Raw genomic sequence first — 21,435 nt, 5'->3', positions numbered from 1 at the left:
TGTAACTGAAGAAATTAATTTGTCAGGGCCTGACAGAAGCTTAAAAAATCATTATGTATGTAGAAATGTATGCTTCTGTGCTGTATTTTAAGAAAAAAGGGAGCTTCACACCCCAAAAGTTGTAGTAAGAGCTTGATTTAAGTGATTTTGTCTATATAAAGATTGTTGCAAACCACAGCTGTATTGTCTCCAGAAGTACTGAGATGGAAATATATTCTTTTTGGATTTTCCCAGTAGCAAAGCATGAGGGACCTGCCCTAAACTCATCTCTCCAACTCAGCAACTCAGCAAGAGTGGTATGCCTCCTCTCCCCCAAAACTTTGCTGCCCCCCAACTCCACATCTCCACATAAAGCAGATCTATTCAGAATTTCCCTTTCCCTGCAGTGTGGCATCGCCAAACAACTTTTCATGTGTAGCACTATAGTAAATTGAGTGGCATTGTTCTATCACTATGAGCTTTACCCCAATACTTTGCTCTGGATGAGACCTTGATTCTTAGGGGGTAAGCCCTCGCAAACGGTGGGGAGGCAGGGTATAGTACAACTGTAACTAGGTGCAGTTCACAATAATTGGGTGCCAGTGGTTCTTGTAACTCAACCAGAAAACATATTTATTGAACAAGATGATCCACAAAGGAGTGTACATAAATAGCAAGCAGGATCATAGAGCATATACTAACAACACCAATGGTCAGTATCAGTCCCCGCAGGGAAGAAAACATACACAGCAGCTATGAAGGGACACCCAGATTTTTCTGTACACTAAGTCCCTACTCTGAGCAATTAGTACCAGGGATCTTAATCCCACTCACACTCCTCAGAGGACCCTCAAGATACTCAGCTAAATAATCTGACTGTTTTAAGGTGAGTAGCCTATCCTGACTAGACCTGACCTGTCTAGGTTCCGGTTTACCCTCCCTGTCTGCTCAGGCCAGGGCTTGCACAAAATGGACCCTGAGCACATGGCTGCTCAGGGCTTTATACTTTAGAACTGGTTGAACTACAGGGGGTATAGCTTTAGGCAAGATAAGGAAACTAGTCCCCCTCCTAACTGTATTTTAGGACCCAGTTGAACTTCTATAACTTTGACTATTGCCTTAGGGTGAGGCTGGCAAGGTCCTATTTATTTGATAAAATGTGAATAAATGCTGTGGCCATTTTACCCCATTTCAGGCTCCTGGTTTTTCATTAAGGTATGTAACAATGGGGTTCAGTGGGATGGCTGAAAGCGAAGGGTCAATTGAGGAGTCCCCTTGTCAAGCCAAGACTGTTCCTTTTTACCTCTTTTCAAAACCACCTAGCATTTTTTTTAAAGGCTCTCTAAGTTCAATGCTATCTCCCATATATTCATTTACTTTTTAAAAATAATTTTTCTCTGTAATAATAAAGCAGTACATTGTATTTGTATACAAAGAAATCACATTAATTACATACATAGAGAACGACCAGTACCCGTACAAAAGGCGAGGAAGGCCATGTGCAAAAGAGCTTACAATCTAAAAGGGTAAGGGAATGAGAAACAAGGTGTGGGAGTGCACAAGATCAAACATGAGCAAGTGAGAGATGTAGCATGTGGTATTGCATTTGGTAGCTAAACAGAATGAGGGTAGGCCTCTCGAAATAAGTATCCTAAGCATTCTGAATAACAGGTCCCATACCTGTATATGTAACTTCTAAGGCAACAAACTCCTTCTGCTTGATTCTCTATACCTGTCTTAAATCTTTGCTTCCGATATACTATTTATATACTGTACTTGCACTGTCTTGAACTCTTCCTACTTTGCCATATTATAAATGAAACACGTGAACTTCAGCAGCGCTATATAAATTAATATTTATCTTTTAGACCATTTTCTGTAAGCTTAAAGGACCAGTAACATAAAAAACATTTTTAAAAATTTTTGTTTCTTTTTAACGAAAAAAGACCACCAAAACAGTTTTTAAATCACAAAGCTTTTATTAAGAAATTACTTACAGATTCTCTGCATGCGCTCCTATTCAGAAACTGCGTCAGCGACATCGTGCGGCGCTCGATTTCTCCTCCCTGGCTATCTCCTATAGAAGGCAGGGAGGAGTTAAAAGTTTAAAAGTTAAAATTGTCTTGGTGTTTTTTTTGTTAAAAAGAAACAAATTTTTTTTGAATTTTTTTTTATGTTACTGGTCCTTTAAGGATTTAAAAGATGTAACAAATATTTTGTGTCATATTTCCGAATTTATCAAAATGTGAAAATAGGTTGAAATCCATTTTCACCTTTTGAAACATAAGCTAGTGGTTTATATAGTGAATAAAGTATCCTCTCTTAATAAATGTAAGGATATTATAAGTTACCGAGGAGTTTCATGACCATATAAAAACACGAGGGTGAAGGCCGAGTGTTTTTATACAGGTCATGGAACTCCGAGGTAACTTCTAATATCCTCATATTTTGCAACTGGGGGTACTTTATTTATTATAATACACAAATTTAAGTGAGTCATGTGACGGAAATGACATCACTACTCACCGTTTATAACTGATGACATCAGTACTCACCGTTTATAAGGATATCATTTACAAGATATTCATAGCTATTGTGTAATATATATATATCTGCTTATTGTATCAGAGTTTCATCAGTAAAGGAATCCAAGTCCAATATTAACTTGCTGGAAAAGGTCTTATAATGAAAATATGAGGATTATGAGGATTCATACTTGTCACAGCAAGGTTCTAGCCAACCGTAGTGCTGCTAATGATTATAAATTGATGGTGTTGCTGCTTCTGATAGCTATGGATAGATATAGTTAGCTTTACTAGCTTGAGAGAAGTGGGGTGGATGTGGTCTACATAGGGACAGAGAAAGTAAATATGTATGTGGCTACAGAGAATGGCTCAAGCAATATAGAAACCTTAGCTCACATGTATGATATACAGATTGCCTACTCCTATGCACTCACACCACTTAAAAAAAATTATATGCTTTCAACAAAATGAGATGTGGGAATATGTGCGCTTATTGGTAGATAATAAAGGTTTATAGAAGCTCTTGTTTGCTAGTGATAGTTCCTTTTTACAAGCTGAGCTATTCATGGCAATGATGTCATGTAAGTAACTGAATGAGGCTACGCGAGGTGATTTTATGCACACTTGTCTAGCCTTCATTGCCCAAATCTGACCTGAGAAATATAAGAATTATATTATTGTGTGTTGATTATGTACAGGACTTTCTGAGGTTGATTTTCTAAGGCAAAGTGAAAACTAGGAACAAATGTTTCTATGTTAAATTATAATCTGTCTGGAATCCACTTTTCCACCAGCCAATGCACACGTCAGCATAATGTGCCTTCAAAGGTTTCATGCTTTATTGGGGCATAAAAACCACAGAATCACATTTCTTCAAGATTTATGACCTTGGGAGTCGATTTTATACATTTGACTTTACAAAGCTGACTTTACAAGAAAGAAAAAAACGTATTAAACACAAAGTGAAGGACTTTCCACTAATATGGCTAACTGGAATAGAAGTCTCATTGATACTCAAACTGATCAATTTAAAATTTACAATTATTTTTTTCTTTTATAATGCCTTATTTAAATAAAAGTGAGTGTGGCTGTATAAACAGGTGTGGAGCACCGTTTTAGAGCCTTCCAATAATAATACAGCATAGTACATTTCGGTATGAATTTTACTTCTTGTCTCCCTATTTCAGCAGAGAAATGGCTATACTTACCATGTTTTGTAACTACACTTGACTATACAGGTATGGGACCTGTTATCCAAAATGACCTGGGGTTTTCTGAATAAGGCATCTTTCTGTAATTTGGATCCTTAAATAAACCCAATAGGCTGGTTTTGATTCAAATAAGGATTTATTAGTTTGGATCAAGTACAAGGTACTGTTTTATATTACAGAGAAACAGAAAATAGTTGGATAAAATGGGGTATATGGGAGATGGCCTTTCTATAATTTAGAGCTTTCTAACGGGTTTCCGGATAATGGATCCCATACCTGTACAATGTTTATTTGCCATGTGATATCATTATATCAATTCCTGTTATTGATTTCATTCTGGCCTATAAGCAGACACCAATGGCAAATGTAGAAAAAATTTTATTAAGATCAATGAATTCTAATTTGTCCTTTTTTCTGATTTATAAGAATACAAAGAAATGCAAAGGTTTTCAGAAAGCAAAACAGATTTTGATAAATAATCGATAATGGTAAGGTTTTACTAAATGAAATTAGGGTTTCTAAAACTCATGAAAACTAGGGCTAGGGTTTCTAAAATGGTTGCAAAAAATGTGGCAAAATGCGATTTCAAAAAGTTTGGCATCTAAAAGCTTGCGAGTTCATGTAATAGTCAATGGGAGTTTTCCTTAGCAAAATGTGGTTATTCAATTTTAGCTTTTAGAAATTTCTTGAAATGGATGAGTAGAAGATGAATTTGTTTTCAGTTTTATTTGATCGAGTTTTTTAGAATCAAATTTTGTAATAAATATAGAAACATATGAGTTTGTAAAAATGTATACATTTATTCAAATAAAAAAGACAACTTAGAATTTTCATACATAGGCCTCAAATTGATCCCTTTAAGTTGTAAAATTTCTTCCTAAAATAATTTTCAGGTGACAAAGCTATTTCATCTGGATGTGCTCTCTCCCATGAAAAAAGCATTGAGAAACACGTAGCAATAAGAACCAGGATCTTCAGGTTCTTCTTTTCAGTCTTAAAACCATCTTTTTTTAAAACTTTGTTCTCATTAACGTGTATTTATAAATCGCTGACATATTTTGCAGTGCAGTACAGTAAACAGGTGCATAAATTCATCATACAGATGCAAAGCAACTAACAATCATTATTGGTTACTGGTTATAGAGAGGAAAAGAGGACACTGCCCAAAAAGAACTTACAATGTTAAAGTTTTGTAAGTAGGATAGTAAAGTTCTACTTGGTTCTCTTCAACTAGCAATGACAGGCCGGCTCTCATTGTATTAGGAGTAGCTAAAAGTTTTCTGACGTGTTGGGAAAAATTCAGAACACATGGTAAAGACAAATATTGTGCTAAAGTGATATATTGGCATAAATATTTCCAAAGGCTTACAAAGTATGTCAACAAACACATTTTTTAAAACAAATGGGGCAAATATTTTTCCTACAATCCCATAAAGACTTGCACTTCAAAGAGATTCATTCCTAATCACCTTTTGTCTCCTTTCAGAGAAAAAGATGGAAAAACAAAGCACTTTAGCACAAATCATTTTCTGCCACAAGCAGTAAAGTGCATTTTGAGGATACACTGTCCTGCTCTTATAACTCACAGCCCACAATAATATTCATACAGTGGAAAGAGACAGCTTGTCTTTAGATATAGGTTGACCCACTGTTCAGTCTTCCATTTCTTACTGAAGACCTAGCTATGCCTCATTTATCCTCTGGCACATCTCACAATTCAACAAAGAAATGGGACTAACAGTTCACACTACAGCTATAAATCAAACTCATTTCTCAGACAGTTGGCTTTGCTTTCCTTGGGGACATTCTGTATATCTGAAGGAGCATTCTTATTTAAGTATATTTAATACTGTCAAACCAGAAGTGACAATACTCACCTTACCCTCAGGGGCAGTTTTATTTATTTAGTGCAGGGATGTTATACAGCATTTAACAGAGATTGTTCATGACTCACAGTCTCTGCTGCTGTGGAGCTTATGATCTAAAGGTCATGTCGCATTTACATACAGTACATACACTCAGGTCAATGTCATCGGGAGCCAATTAGCCTACCTGTGTGTTTTTGGAGTGTAGAAGTGCAAATGTGTCTTCAGGAAGGGTGTCCAATAGTAAATGCCCCAGGCCCATTTGCCCCACTGTCTCTCCCCTGACATTCTCGTGGTGTCTGATTTAATTTGTTATGGAATTCAAACAAGAAGAGCAGAACATTCCACCCTAATGGGTATATATACTGTATGTTTCGCTAGAACAAAAAACCCGCACAAAGACGCTTGCGAATGTTAGTGACCATGTTTGCGTCCTTTTTGACTGATTAAAGACCTCAACGACTTCATCCCAAATTTGAATCTTGTTTCCTTCAGTCTGGGAATTCATTATTATAACAAGCAGGCAGGAGCCATTTTGTGGACACTGTTATTAAGACAAGCCTTGTATCATCTCAGAATCTTGTTTGTGCACCAGAATGGGGGACCTGATGTCCAACCCCATGCCCTGGTTACACAATTAAATGGTAAAGAGAACGGGGGAATGTGAGGAGAGCAGTGACATCTAGTAAGTGCTGAATGGAAAGTGAAAGTAATTGTCTGCCCCGCCTCAATGCCTAAGGCATAGAAGAGGGGCAGACAATATTTGATTGACAGCTGAGATGTTTAAATGAGCTTACAGCAGCTATGAATGCTTTGATAAAAAATAGAAATTGGATTTCATGTTTAATTTGAAAAGGACTTTTATTATACAGATTTTTGTGTCTGGGTGACAGGTCCACTTTAAGGGGCATATTTATTATGGTGTGTAAAATAAAATTTGCCAAAAAAAAAACTGTGTAAAAAGCTGTGTAAAATAAATGGAAGGTGTGTGTATTTTCATGCTATGCGAAACGCCAGTTTTGCCGCCTTTACATTGCTTCCGGCGAATGGATAAAAAAAAATTTACACTATTTTTTACTTTTTGTGGTATTAATGCTTTTGAAATCACAAATAAACTAATTTCTACACGTCAGTCATTTATTGAAAGATCTGATCTAAAAAAGCACGAACAGGCAATATTGCAGAAAAGTCGTGAAAAACGCATCTTTTTCAACTTGTCACGCCATAACTACGACTTTTTTGTATTGTCGCACAAGAGTCAGCGTCAAAAACACCTGAAAATATCAAAAACCATGAAGCAAAGAAAGATCTTCCAGTTGTTAAAGGGACCTCTGCCATTGACTTCTACATGATTTTGACAGGTTTTAGCTGGAGTATTTTTGAATTCGGAATTGTCACATGCAGAATAAATCATTGAAAAGTTGCACTTTTTTTTCCTGTGACTTTTTTCTGTTTTTTTGCGACAAAAAGCCCGACCCGAAAAAGTTGAGGCTTAAGCTGGCCATAGATGTTGAGATTTTTAAAAGATCTGATCCTCATCGTGAGACCACGATTTTCTCTGAACGATCGTACAATCGTATGAATTGATCATCAACTAAAAAGACCAATTTACCAGGAAAACAAAGGGGAGCTGCCTGCTTGGCCCTGCAAACATAGATAGATTGCACTGGGACCGACAAAGATTTTTTGACCTGGCCGATCAATTTCCTAACAGATGTCGGCCGAAAAATCATAAGATGTACGATCGTTTGAATCCCACTAACTGCCCGATAATTTCGAAGGATTGGTTGGACTTCTCTAAAATCGGTCGTTCGGCAAGAAGAATCGTCGCGTCTATGGGGAGCTTAATAAATCATCCCCTTATTGTTAATATGACATTTTGAAGAAGATTTTTTAAAGTGTGAAATTAGTCCCCACAGAAAAACTCACCCACTTTCTATTCATTCCAATGGGATTTTTGGAACTGTATTTATTAAATGGCGAACTTTAACTTTTACCTGTATGTATTACAATGTGGTGAGCTCTAATTTCACTTTGGTAAATCTGCCCCTTTATGTTTGAAATTAAGTAAAAAATGAAATATGCTATTTGCATAAGCATTTAATCCCCACCATATTATACTTTTAACAACAATAACAGATTTAAGTCTTTTGGTATAAGGATTTACCAGCTCTGCACACAGTTTGTGTGTAATGTTTAGCTCACTATGCCAAGCCGATTTGCTCTAGGTTGTCAAGGTTGGATCATGCCTGTCCACCCATAATTTTACCCAGTGCCACAGATTATCACTGGGAATGAAATTGGGATTTTAATGGGTCATTGGAGGACATTAATATTTTCGTCCTCCAACCACCCCAGTATTATTGTGACCCTGTGTTTTGGATCTTTGTCCCACAAACAGATTAACTTCTGCCAAAGCTTTAGTTTTTTAGCAGAACGTTCTTATGCATTTGTTCTTGTTCTCTGCACTGTTCATTCCTTCTTCTAGTTCAAAAAAAAGTCCAGTCCTTGCAGATGAATGCAGACCCAGAGTATTGATGGTATCAGCACCATATTTCACTGTAGATATTTTTTTGTTTGAACTGTGGGCAATGTTAGATTTGCCAGAAATCTCTATCTTGGTATCATCTCACCACAAAACTTTCCCAGGCTGGGTGGTTTGATACAGATTCAACTTCCTGCTGAACGGAACTAATACGACACACTGGCACATCAAAAAAAATTGCCTATTCCTAATTTATACATTTGTGTTACTTTATCTGTAATATCATGTGAGGCCTATTTATCAAATTTTAGTGGTTTTAGAGTCTTTTGAAATCATGACTAAATTCACAAACTATAAAACTACAAATGTCATGAGGTTTATTAAAAAATTAGAATAAAAATATCACCAATGGAAAATTATGCTGACTGATCCCCGCTAAAAAATATGAATCCCTCAAAAACCTGAAAATATTTGAGTTTTTCTGACAATTCCTGGCAAAAAAAAAAATTAAAACCTCTAAACGTCCCATTGATATAAAGCCAGGACTGTATTTAGGTCTGATGCTGCCCTACTCATCGGACCTAAACACGCCCCCTATGCGACACTTGCGCGTGACGTCACTTCCGCTAACCAACCCGGAACCCATACCCCTCACCCCCAGCGCTTTCATTGGATTTCCTATGGAAATCCGGGGAAGTGGTTGGGCAATTTAAAAAATTAATTTATAGGCACCTCGGGCGCCTTAATATAAATATGCCCCTGTATAAAGTGGTCTATTTGGATCAGCGCAGCTTCTTTAGGACCTCAACAACTTTTCCCTTTTTACACTTCATAAGTCTCAAATTTGAGAGCTTTTTTTTTAAAAAAAAATTGAAAACTATGAATTTTCTGAGATTCTTGGAAAAATTCAAAATCTGAATAGTAAATGGGCCCCTTAGTCTTAATTTTCTCTACTGCACTATCAGTTCAATATTGACCCCTTACCACTGTGTGTACAACATGGCAGTTATGTAATTCTTTATTGCCAACTGTCTTTGTTAGGGCAATTGTTTTTAAACTGTGTAAATTACTTGCATTACACAGGCACACTTTACTTTCTAGCATTACAACGTAACATTAAAAAAAATAAAATTTGCATTTCAGAGCTTGGAAAAAAAAACAATATCTTAGAGAACTAAATTTCAGTTTAGGATTAAAAAGATTAAAAATCGGCCAATGTTCTGGATGCTTTTTGCAAGACAGTTTTCATAAAATCCATTGCAATCTCTATCTATAAATATATGCCAATGTATTACAAATGTTGCCCAGCTAACACACTGGATAACTTTTTACTGATACTTTTGAATGCAAGTGATACATCCATAAACAGGTACAGTACAATTTAGGAGAAAAAAAAACCAACCCACCAGCAACTTCCCAAATGAGATGTTTGTAATTGTCATGGTCAGTTAAATGCTGTAGGGATACGTCTGAACAGTTAATAGACATGTTTCCCTAACATCTATTCAGCTAATGTATATACAGTTCAGTGATGTGTGCAACATGTGTGTTTAAATTTGTAAACCACAACTTCCAGTTTAATGGAATAGCAGCTGACAATAACATGCATTCTACGTGCACCTGCAATTTATTTTTTTAGCACCGCAGAAAAATAGATCTGTTTTCCTAGACTACGAACTATAGAAAGTACCACCTGGCTTATGTAATAACAATGTGGTATATTATTCATATCCCCTGTAGTCAGCTACTGCAGTTGCGACTGCTCATTTACTAATACAACATTGCAAAATTGTACCTAAAAATGGCATACGTTGCCTCAGTACATGTTCTTCTGTATGGAGAAAATAAATGCACATGCTTCAGAGGAAGTGCTACATCCACATTCCCCTTACAACTCCTTACAATTCCTTAACGTACCTATACTCTTACACCATACTGTATTACAGTATACATAAGTACTATTATGAATGCTGAAAATATGAAATGTGAAAATACAAGCATAAAACCAATTAGCAAACCTTCTTGCAACTATGCCAACAGATTTTTTATTTTTCAACTAAACAAAATTATTTTACAATACATTTCCAACTATCTGTAGCTGAGCCGCCAGTTAGAACTGAGCACACTGCAGCAAATGGCAAATTTTCTGAATAGTACAGCAAGCACTGCTATGGTACCTAGCAATGATCATTTGACCAATGACTGTACTGGGAAGGTCAACGGAGGGCCAATTACAAAGCTAGAAATTGAGCAGTTGGCAAAATGCTGGTGCTCACCCCATGTACCATTGCCCTTAAAATATACACTATTATATGTCTATGTAAAAGTGAAACATTTTTCTGCCTACAATTTTTTAATCCAACTCCTCCCACAAAATGGTGTGAAATCCAATTTATACAGTTATTTGATTCACATGACCCCCATGCGAAACCTAACTTTGGAAATGAGACCTCTATATACCTCGAGGAGGACACTTGGCTTGATATATGTAGTAATAACTAAAATTCTCTCTTAATTTGTTGTTTCAGGTGACCTGTCAAAAAGTTCCTGATCTATGGTACCAGGTTCCTGAAAAATTGTACTCTTCCTTTTCCCCACTATTTTTTTCATAGGAAGTGCACTCAAAATGGGTCATTTCTGTTTGCAAACTATTGCAAAGGCTCGGAAAACAATCGGACATACAAATGGTGAAAATTAGACTGGATAACCTTTTAACAACGGAGAGACTTTTAAGCATGTCTAATGGATCTTAAAAAGCATCACAAAGAACCTGGACTCCTTGGATGGATTACTGGAATATAACACACTGACACTCCTGATCACTTGTTGGACTGAATCTCAGAGGAAATTGAATATCACTATATATCTTTTTGAATTTCAGCATCCTGCCTCATTACTGCTCTTGGTCCTGTTGTGAATGACATTGTTTTGGAATATGTGAACAGCAGTCCTTTCTAATTTAGTTTGTCTTGTGTTTTGCTTGTTTTTCTATTCATCTATTCATATATATATGGATAAAGCATTGTAACAGTGGTATACAGTATGCATCATCTTGTTTAAATATTTTCTCATCTTCGTTGTCAGCGGGATAATGCACTAATAGATGTCCTCCATGTAACATGTTGTCCTTAGGAGCTCCCTAACACAAGATAACAGCTCCCTGGTAGATCTAAGAATAGCTCTCAATAGTAAAATCCAGGTCCCACAGCATCACATTCAGTTACAATGAGTAGGGGAAACAACAGCCTGCCAGAAAGCAGTTCCATTCTAAAGTGCTGGCTCTTTGTGAAAGCACATGACCAGGAAAAATGACCTGAGATTGCTGCCTAAACTCCAATATTACAACTTAAAAAAATACACTTGCTGGTTCAGGAATGAAATTTTATATTGTAGAGTGAATTATTTGCAGTGTAAAAGAGTCCTGTACTTTCCACCTGCCCTACGGCAGATTTTTGTTGGATAACCATAAGATAACAGTACCTCTAAGAATCAATGTTATTAACTAAAAAATAATTTAGTATAGCCAGCGCTCTATTTCACCCAGGGTCACATATGAAGATATAGATTAATAAAACAATATCTAGACCATTAACAGTTATGGGGAAAGCATTCTGCTTTAAGAATATATTGCCTACCCCTTCCTCAATGTGAGATGAGATAATAGCAGCATGGGATTAATTTTATTGTATATACTGGCATTGGCCTGTGAAAACTGTTCAGCTTTAATCTTCATAGTGCTGCATGCTGCCTTGTGTGCCAAAGCCTATTAACCTTTTGCCAAACGTGATCATATTTCTTAGACACCAATACAACAAGTGGGAACACATTTGTTTAATGTCTGCAGACCAGAATAAACATTATTTGGTGCCTCCTATGCCAAAATAAACATAGTTGGGTGCTCAGTTCTGCAAACTGCAATCTGAGCTCAAATTCAGCCTGCAGAAATTTTACTGAGGCTTTACATTTTAAAAAATATCTCACAATTACAACCAACAACATTAAACAAAGTTATATTTTTTACAGCAATGGGAACCTCTATAACAAGACTGGATTTACAGTAGACCAATTTTCCAGGTCATTGGTCATGCTCTGAAAATGGATTTTATGCTGACTCTGTTTTACATTATAGCATTAAATAGTTCAGCCACATTTCCCATTGAGCGTGTAAGAGCTGGAACGTTTGCAATATACAAACAGGCTCTTTGGACATTGGCAGAGAAGCATAAAAAGAGAACATGAAAAGAGAAGGTCCCATTGAAATGTAGGCCAAAACAAACTGACAGGTTATTATCAGACTCACGGAGGACTGTTCTGTGTCACAGTATAATTGCCCTCCTCACACTCTGAATTCACTTTAATACATATGTCATTTGTGTGAAAATCCAGTTAATGATGTTTACCAGAGTATGTATCCGGAAGAAGCCACTTTTTGCCAGTAACCACACACTTTCATGTTATTTTTAAGCATATTCCACCTTTCCTCTCTTTTCTCTGGATAACATTATTTTACAAACCACAGGACATCTTTAATTATAGGGAGTGGGAAATTCCAGACAATGTTTCCAGAAATACAAATCTGAAATTAATGAATATGACAATTTTGCCAGTACTTTTGCTTACAATCTGAATATTTCATAGCAGTGTCAGACTGGGCTGTGGTTTTTTTTATATTCCAGTGCACTTTCCTAACAAATTTCAGTCTCTCGAAGTTTCGCCTCTGCCTATATGTGTATAGAAGAGCCTACTAAAGGGACCATAAAAGGATATTTCCAGTAGAGATTCTTTTCTTTTATTCTTTGTTAATTCACACAACAGGAAAGTTTCAGGATTGTTTTTGTAATATTTAAAACAATATTAAATGAATGGTTGTGATTTAAGATTCTGAACAACAAATCTTACACTGAGAGGCCCATTTATAAAAGGTATAAATGAATATGAATTTGAGCCTTTATTGGATCTCAGTTTTGTTGAGAGCTGATCAATGGACTATTTTTTATCTACTTTGGAAGGAAACAAATGGAGTTGTGTGGAAGGGAGTTAGATCGTTTTTAGCCTATCACCCTATAAAAAGTAAAACACGCCAGCGTTATTTTCAAACTCTTATCTACTCTATTGCACTTCGCCTGGTCTAACCTGGCGAAAAAGGTAACGTTCATAAAAAGAAGTTGCACCTCGCCAGAGTGCAACTTCGCCAGGCGTTAGGCTGCGAAGTTGCGCTACTCTATCTAATTCGCTGGCTAATTTTCGCCAGGGCCACTGTTAGTAAATTGGCGAAGTGGCAAAATTACGTCACGCTGGTGAATTTTCGCCAGCGTTAACCACTTTGTCGTTTAGTAAATTTGCCCAAATGTTGTTATGGAAACAATGGATATTCAAGAACTGTACCATGGTTCGCTAAAAGGGTACAACTGTGGCCAAGAAAGGAGCAATGTACATCTGGTATTAGCCATGCGCCCAAAGACAAGTCATCTAATTTAATTGTTTTTTTTATACTGTTTCATTTCTGATTCAGAATGTAGTTTTATCACACCTTCTGTTGCACATCAAATGTAGACTTACATGTTCTCCTGATTTACCCACTGCCCTCTTGTGTCCTAAGCTTATCAAGGCAGCTATATTTGGTGGGAAGCTACAGTTTGGTACATACCTTGTAGGGACTGCAATCTCAGTAGTGTCAGAAGTACAAACAGTTTCTAGTTATAGAGGACAGGATAATGAACCATGACAATTAGCCTGGATTTTATTAGATTCATGGTTCTGATATGTTCTGATACGAGAGGGAGTTTTAGAAACAGGCACAGGTTTGTGAACTGTTGGAATGGGATGAGGTTATTACAGAAGAAAAGAGACACAGTTCAAAAGTAGAGTGTAGATATGATGAATGAGTATATTTATGATCATCATGATCGTTTATCAATTGCAGTTATTTAAAATAACCAATACAGTAAATGAACAAAGTTTATAAAGCAGTAGTATAGGCTGCTCAAACTTAGATGTGAGGAGGAGTTTCATGGTAAATGTTTTGGCTGTCAAGGTGAAGGTCTGAACTGAATTCAAGAGGAAGCTAGGAGAAAGTGAAGGAATACCACTGTGGAGTATCTAATAAGGAACTATTAGATTTAGTATGTGGACGAGTCTAGTAGAGGGATACAGTACAACATGAATGGCTGAAGGACAGCACAGTGGATTGGTTGTATGGAGTAATTTGCAGTACCTAGGAATTAAATGCTAAGAATGGATGTGTTCTGGCTGTTTCTAAGCAAGGTTAAGGTAAATACCAGAAATGTTTGCATGTGGGGTCTAAAAGAAAAATCTGACAAAAATTATTCTTAAGCTGGCCATAGATGCAAAGATGCGATCGTTCGAATCCTCGAACAATCGGACTTCCCCATCTCCCGAACTGCCACTAACCATTCAGATCAAATAAAGTAGTAAAAGAACAGATCAGCAATGTTCTGCCCCTGACAGCAATCGTACGAAAGTTATGTCTTACAAAAGTTAGTGACAGTCTCCCGCTGAATATTGTACGATCGGCAATACATGCAGAGATATTATCGGCAGCCAACAGAAATCTTTTAACCTGTCCGATCGACCAAATGACCGATCTCCGTGGGACGAAAAATGTCGGGACTCTTCACACACGGTCCGAAAATCGTACAAATCGAGGATTCATACAATCGGATCTTTGCATCCATGGCCATCTTAAGGCAGCAAGCCTGTGAGATAGAAGTGATTGGCTAGGGAAGATGATGGTAGAAACACAATGCATATGGCTTTGAAAAAGTGAGTTTAAGGTGGTGATGTGACAATAAGAAGAATATAGCAAAAAGACTTGACATAGTATAGAAGGAGAAAATGTTGGTTTAGACAGGTAGGTCGGAGTATCATCTGCATAACAATAATGTATATGTGGTAGAATGCATTTGTTGCAGTGTTATGGAATGATGAATATAATTCTGTCTATTCAAACATAAATGAAGAAACTGAACTGAACAACAGCAGTGTCAATTGAGGTGTCTCCATCTGCTGACAACATATTCCTCAGAATTCATTGTTTAACATCACCCATCAACATTATTTTTATTCTGATTATATAGGGAGCATAAAACCTGCATGCTTAATGCAGACCTTCTTTGCTCTATTCAAGAAAGTTACTACAGTATGTAGAGATATGGGGAGGACCATTTATTAAAGCTCGAATTTTTGTGGTACAGGTATTCGTTTTTGAAACCACAATTAAACTTTATTTCTCTAAAATTACGAATGCCATGACAATAATTAAAACATCAGAATAAAAAAATGTTAACAAAAATAGCCGTCGAAAAATGTTTTTTTGTGAACAAACAAATCGTTTCAAGATTCTTTTAACTTCCACTGACTTCTACTTGACCTCAACAGTTTTTTCTTACACTCGATAAAATTGTGGATTTAATAACTATACAAAAAATGTATAAATTTGTGCTAAAAAGTTATTTATTAAATATAAACACATTCTAAGGTAATCTTAAGGATTTTACAGGACAGTATATCTAATTTGCAGACTAAAAACTCAACTGTTGTCCAAAGAATCTATACAGTTCTAACTACAATTCCCATGGCTGAATGTTAAGTTCCTGTTGCACTAGGATGTGCATATCTTTTACTATTTAAGGGGCACATTTACTAAGGGTCGAATATCGAGGGTTAATTAACCCTCGATATTCGACCATCGAAGTACAATCCTTGCTTCGAATATCGAAGCCGAAGGATTTACCGCATTTACGTCGATTGAACGATCTATGGAAAAATCGTTCGATCGAACGATTAAATCCTTCGAATTGAACGATTCAAAGGATTTTAATCCATCGATCAAACGATTTTCCTTCGATCAGAGATTGCTTAGAAAGCTTATGGGGAAGGTCCCCATAGGATAACACTGGCGCTCGGTAGATTTTATGTGGCGAAGTAGGCAGTCAAAGTTTTTTTTAAAGAGACAGTACTTCGACTATCGAATGGTCAAATAGTCGAACGATTTTTAGTTTGAATGGTTCAATCCAAGTCGAAGTCGTAGTCGAAGGTCGTAGTAGCCTATTCCATGGTCGAACTACCCAAAAAAACCTTCGAAATTCAAAGTTTTTTTACTTCGAATCCTTCACGCGAGCTAAGTAAATGTGCCCCTTACTGTCAATTTCCTTGGTTTGGTTTAATAAGCAGTCCTCTTTGGCAATGCATTGGCTGCAAATCTGAAGGCTTTTGAATCCAATTTTGCACAAAATTATTTGTTTAGCTTTAAATGTTGCAGTCAATAAACAATATTTTGCACTAGAAGGCAAGGAGAATTTGTATAACGTTAAGCAGAACTAGAGGTGAATTCAGATTCCCAAACCAAATAGGGAAAGGCACTGGGCACAACTAAGGATGACCAACGCTTTAAAATAGCAAAATAGGTTGTAGAAAGACTATTGACAAAGTTGCACATTATGGAAAATGATGGAAGCAGCACAGTATTCTGTATTCTGCAAGAGAGCTCCTTCTGGTGTAACTAAAGTAGTTGTAAAAACCAAACACCCTCAATTGTCTGGGGGTCTATGGGCAGACTGGACAGTGGGCTGCTGGAGATGCCTATGGGCTCCAGTCCTTAAGAGGGATATAAATGAGCTGGAGAGAGTGCAAAGACTAAGTGCAACTAAATTGGTTAGAGGGATGGAAGACTTAAATTATGAGGGGAGACTGTCAAGGTTGGGGTTGTTTTCTCTGGAAAAAAAAAACTCTTGCGAGGGGACATGATTACACTTTACAAGTACATTAGAGGACATTATAGACAAATAGCAGGGGACCCATAATAAAAATCACCGTACCAGAGGCCACCCCTTTAAACGAAAAGAACTTTCATTAGACGCAACGTAGGGGGTTCTTCACAATCAGGACAGTGAGGTTGTGGAATGCACTGCCGGGTGATGTTGTGATGCTGATTCAGTTAATGCCTTTAAGAATGGCTTGGATGATTTCTTGGACAGACATATTATCAAAGGCTATTGTGATACTAAACTCTATAGTTAGTGTATGAGTATATCGTTTGTGTGAATGCATGGAGGGGTCAGTGTGTGTATGTATAGATGCTGGATTTCATTTGGGGGTTGAACTTGATGGATTTTGGTCTTTTTTCAACCTGATCTAACTACGTAACTATGTAACTATATTTGCACTCGGTGTGTATACTTAAAAGTCAGAGCATAAACGATGAGAAAATGAAAGCAAACAAATGCGAGCACGTGATTTTGCTCTGTTGCAAGCTAATTATCATTGCATCTAAAGCATGCTCCACTATTAAGAACATATTTGTTATTCCTTCAACAATAAAAAGCAGTGTGTGTTTGCTCAATATGTTATCAGAAGACAGTTTTAGGCTAGGAAGCCTATTTTTTGGGCTCAGCTCTCTTTGTGACTTGGCTGGCAATCATTCTGATGTCTATAAACAGCTACCATGTCTTCTGAACAGGCCATTCTCTCTCTGTGCCCAACATCTAAACACTTTGTGTTTCTTTTTCCCCTCTCAATAAAATTCCTTCTTATTCCAAGCTGGGTTGCTATGTCTTTTTAAACAGAGACAGAAAAGCAGCTCTCTGTGTCAGACAGATTTCAGCCTTCCATCCTCCTCAATTTGTACAATGCAGACAAAGGCAAACAAACCCAGCTGAAAGCCTAGCAACCCTCACTTTAGGCAGTCAATGCATATGATCTGCAGGATGAAGGCCGGGACCTGTTCACACATGAATAAAGAAGATTAAGATTTTCTTTCAAAGACATGAAGCTTTTTTGACAGCCAATGTCAACAGTTCTGTCTGTTTCTCAATGTGAAACAGTCATCTATCACAGGTTCCCACAGGGAGGTCTTGCTTATTAGCATGCTTTACATTACCATTGCTTGTCACCATTCCACGGAACAATAAAGGTGGAGGTTGCACTTGCTAACCAAGAATAAAAGATAACTTACTGAGAATTCCAAGGGGAACTGATGCTTTTTAAGGAAATGGTTAAATAAATTCAAAAGTGGTTATCTAAACATTGAGTCGAACAGGAAGGAATAGGATAATCCTTCCACCAGTATGAAAATTGTTGAAGCATTAGCTGAAAATATGTACCCTGTACTTCACCGCAATCGTATGTGATGTTTATTACTTAGGGAAACTCCTTAATATATACAGGAGAATGTATTTAACATCAATTAAAAAAAAAAAAAAAAAAAAAAAGATATATATATATATATATATATAGATATATATATAGATATATATATATATAAACAAATACAAGAGTCCTCTGCACTCAACCCATTATCAATATATTTAAGACAGAGACATTTTGCTACTGAAAAATGCCTTACCCTTTAAACAAAACAGGGATTGTTTGTCCATATATTGCAATATATTTAAGCTGGCCAACTACGTCAAAGTCATCCCATATCTGGCCAGTCCTACGCTCAATTTTCATCTGATTCATTAAGAATTCAATTGCTTCATTATACATTTTAAAAAGGAACTAAGTTTTACCTGCAACTTACTTGCTGTTTTCAAAGTAAAACTCCCAAACTTGGCTGCCCTTTTATTAGACACCAGTGAGATCACCTGAATATATCTGGGAAGGGTGGGAGCTACAACATGGATCTGGTCACTGCTCCTGTATAACTATAACAAACAAGGGAAAGTTGTGCTCACCACTAATTTTTAAAACCATTAGGCGGGGGTGCAATGAGGCTGTGACCACAAAATACATATAGTCAAATACAAGAGTCCTCTGCACTCAACCCATTATCAATATATTTAAAACAGAGACATTTTGTGCATACTGCTACTGAAAAATGCCTTACTCTTTAAACAACACAGGGATTGTTTGTCCATATATTGCAATATATTTAAGATGGCCAACTACGTCAAAGTCATCCCATATCTGGCCAGTCCTACACACACATATATATTCTTTTGAGAAAGGCTAGGGACCTAGCCGAAACGTTAGTCATTTATAATAAATATTATGTTTTTCATAAGTCCTGAGAGTGCGGACCTTCTTGTAGTAGTTAAAAAAAAAAAATATATATATATATATATATATATATATATATATATATATATATATTGTTAGACAATTATTGAGCTTTTTGAAGAACTGCCTTAAAATATAATTTCCTTCGGAAAAATGTATGTTAAATATATACTAAAAATAATTTACACTGTGCATATTGTTTAGTTAACTTTCATTACATCATTGTTCAATATAAGAACAACGACATGATTTTGTGGATTATTAGTGAACGTTGTGCAGGATTGTGCTAGTTTTACAAGATTATCTGTTGAAGCATCCCTGCACCCTTACATATTGAGTGAGTTTATGCTTTTGTACTACAGCAAAACTGAAAAATGTGTTTTTTAGTTAATTCTTCTTAAAGGAGTGGTTCACCTTTAAGTTAACTTTTAGTATGTTATAGAATGGCAAATTCTAAGCAACTTTTTAATTGGTCTTCATTATTTAAGTTTTTAAATTATTTGCCTTTTTTTTTAACTCCTTCCAATTTTCAAAAAGGCGTCACTGACCCCATCTACAAATGCTCTGTAAGGCTACAAATCTGTATTTTTTATTACTCATCTTCCTATTCAGGCTCTCTTCTATTCATATGTTGGTCTTTTCTTCAAATCAATGCATAGTTGCTAGGGTAATTTGGACCCTAGCAACCAGATTGCTGACATTGCAAATTGGAGAGCTGCTGAATAAAAAGCTAAACAACTGAAAAAAATACAAATAATAAAATTGTCTCTGAATATCACTCTCTACATCATACTAAAAGTTAACTCAAAGGTGAACAACCCCTTTAATGTGCATCAAGATTTGGAGTTGGCATTTGTGTGTAGTACCTTGATTCCTGAGTTTGATTCTGAATAGACTTTGCTACAGGTCTAGTTACCTATAGCAATCGATCAGCAGGAAGCATTTACTTCCATTTACTACTGCTTCTTTATAGAATCTCACCTTCACAACTCTTCCAACAAGCTCCTGTGGTGTTTCAGTTGCATAGAAGCCTGGATAGGAGTCACTAGTATCCACATCAAGTAGTGTTTAATATGATGTTCAAAAACTTGATTGCCACTTGATTTCGAAAAAAAAAAGACCACCAGTATTTTTTATTAGTCTGTTATTCTATTTTTGACTCTTGGTGCTCAGTGAAGAATCGGGTTCTATCTTTGTGCCACTGTCTAAAAATATGGAAAATATCCAAGAAAGCAAGTGCCATCCTTGGGTAGGATATTGGGTGTTGGGGATGGCACTACTACATCATTTAGAATTTTTAAAGATAACCGTAAGTATCATTTTAACTTCCAAACAAAGCTTGTCTCAGACATTGTATAATCTGACAAATTGAAATGTACAAAACGTTGAGAAGGATTAAGGTGGGGTGGATAAAGCTGCAGCTCCAGGGTTTTCACACAGACATATCAGTTTCTGCTCATGTCTGGGTGAAGGATTTTTTAGTGTGTGCTTGCGTGTCTGTTTGTGTGGGATAGTAACATGGACCTGTTGGAGGAGTTGAAGAGAATAAAAGGCTGAACGGGAATGAAAGCTTTTTGCTCTTTTTCTGCATTCTGATACTGCTGTGATGTGAATAATACAGCTTGATTCAACTCTGAAATGCTATTGATTAATCTTGACATTTACCTCTTTCCACTAGAACACAGGCAGCCAATGTTTCCAGTAGACCACCCTAAACAATATTGATTTGATTGGTTGTGAGGGTTTAAATTTCCTTTAAATATGGATTACTGTATACATTGGGCACACACAAGGCACATACAGCTGATGATTTAAGCCAACTACACATGTTCCCCACAAGACTTTCCAGTTCAGCAACTCATACGGACAATGGGATTGATTGTACGTCATTCTGGTCAGTGGGATGGTGGCATGTCAAGGATAAGAGCAAAGCAGTCCATAACCTCCAGCTCTGACAATGACAACTACAGGTGTCAAGATAAGGCACTGACAGTCAACATTTTCTCTTTAGACAGACTGACTGCAATTTAAAATTGCCTCCTTAGAGGGTGCCACATTGCATAAATTGCTCAGTCACATGGTTTAGTGTATGGTCAACATTATACATACAAGTAATTTGCTTCCATTTTCTTACTCAAAGCTGTCATTAAAGGGCATGTAAAGGCAAAAAAATAAAATCCCATTTTTACTTTCTTTAAACCTATCTCCAATATACTTTAATTAAAAAAATGTGCACCGTTTTTATAAGAAACCTAAATGTATGCAGTGAAATTCTCCCTTTATTTACTGCTGTGGATAGGAATTGTCAGACGGTCCCTAACTGCTGAGCAGGGAAACAATCATACTTATGA

This window comes from Xenopus laevis, chromosome 6L (genome assembly GCF_017654675.1).
Source record: "Xenopus laevis strain J_2021 chromosome 6L, Xenopus_laevis_v10.1, whole genome shotgun sequence".
NCBI classification, from domain to species: Eukaryota; Metazoa; Chordata; class Amphibia; order Anura; family Pipidae; genus Xenopus; species Xenopus laevis.
The sequence above is the reverse complement of the archived record's forward strand: the minus strand, read 5'-3'. Positions refer to the sequence as shown.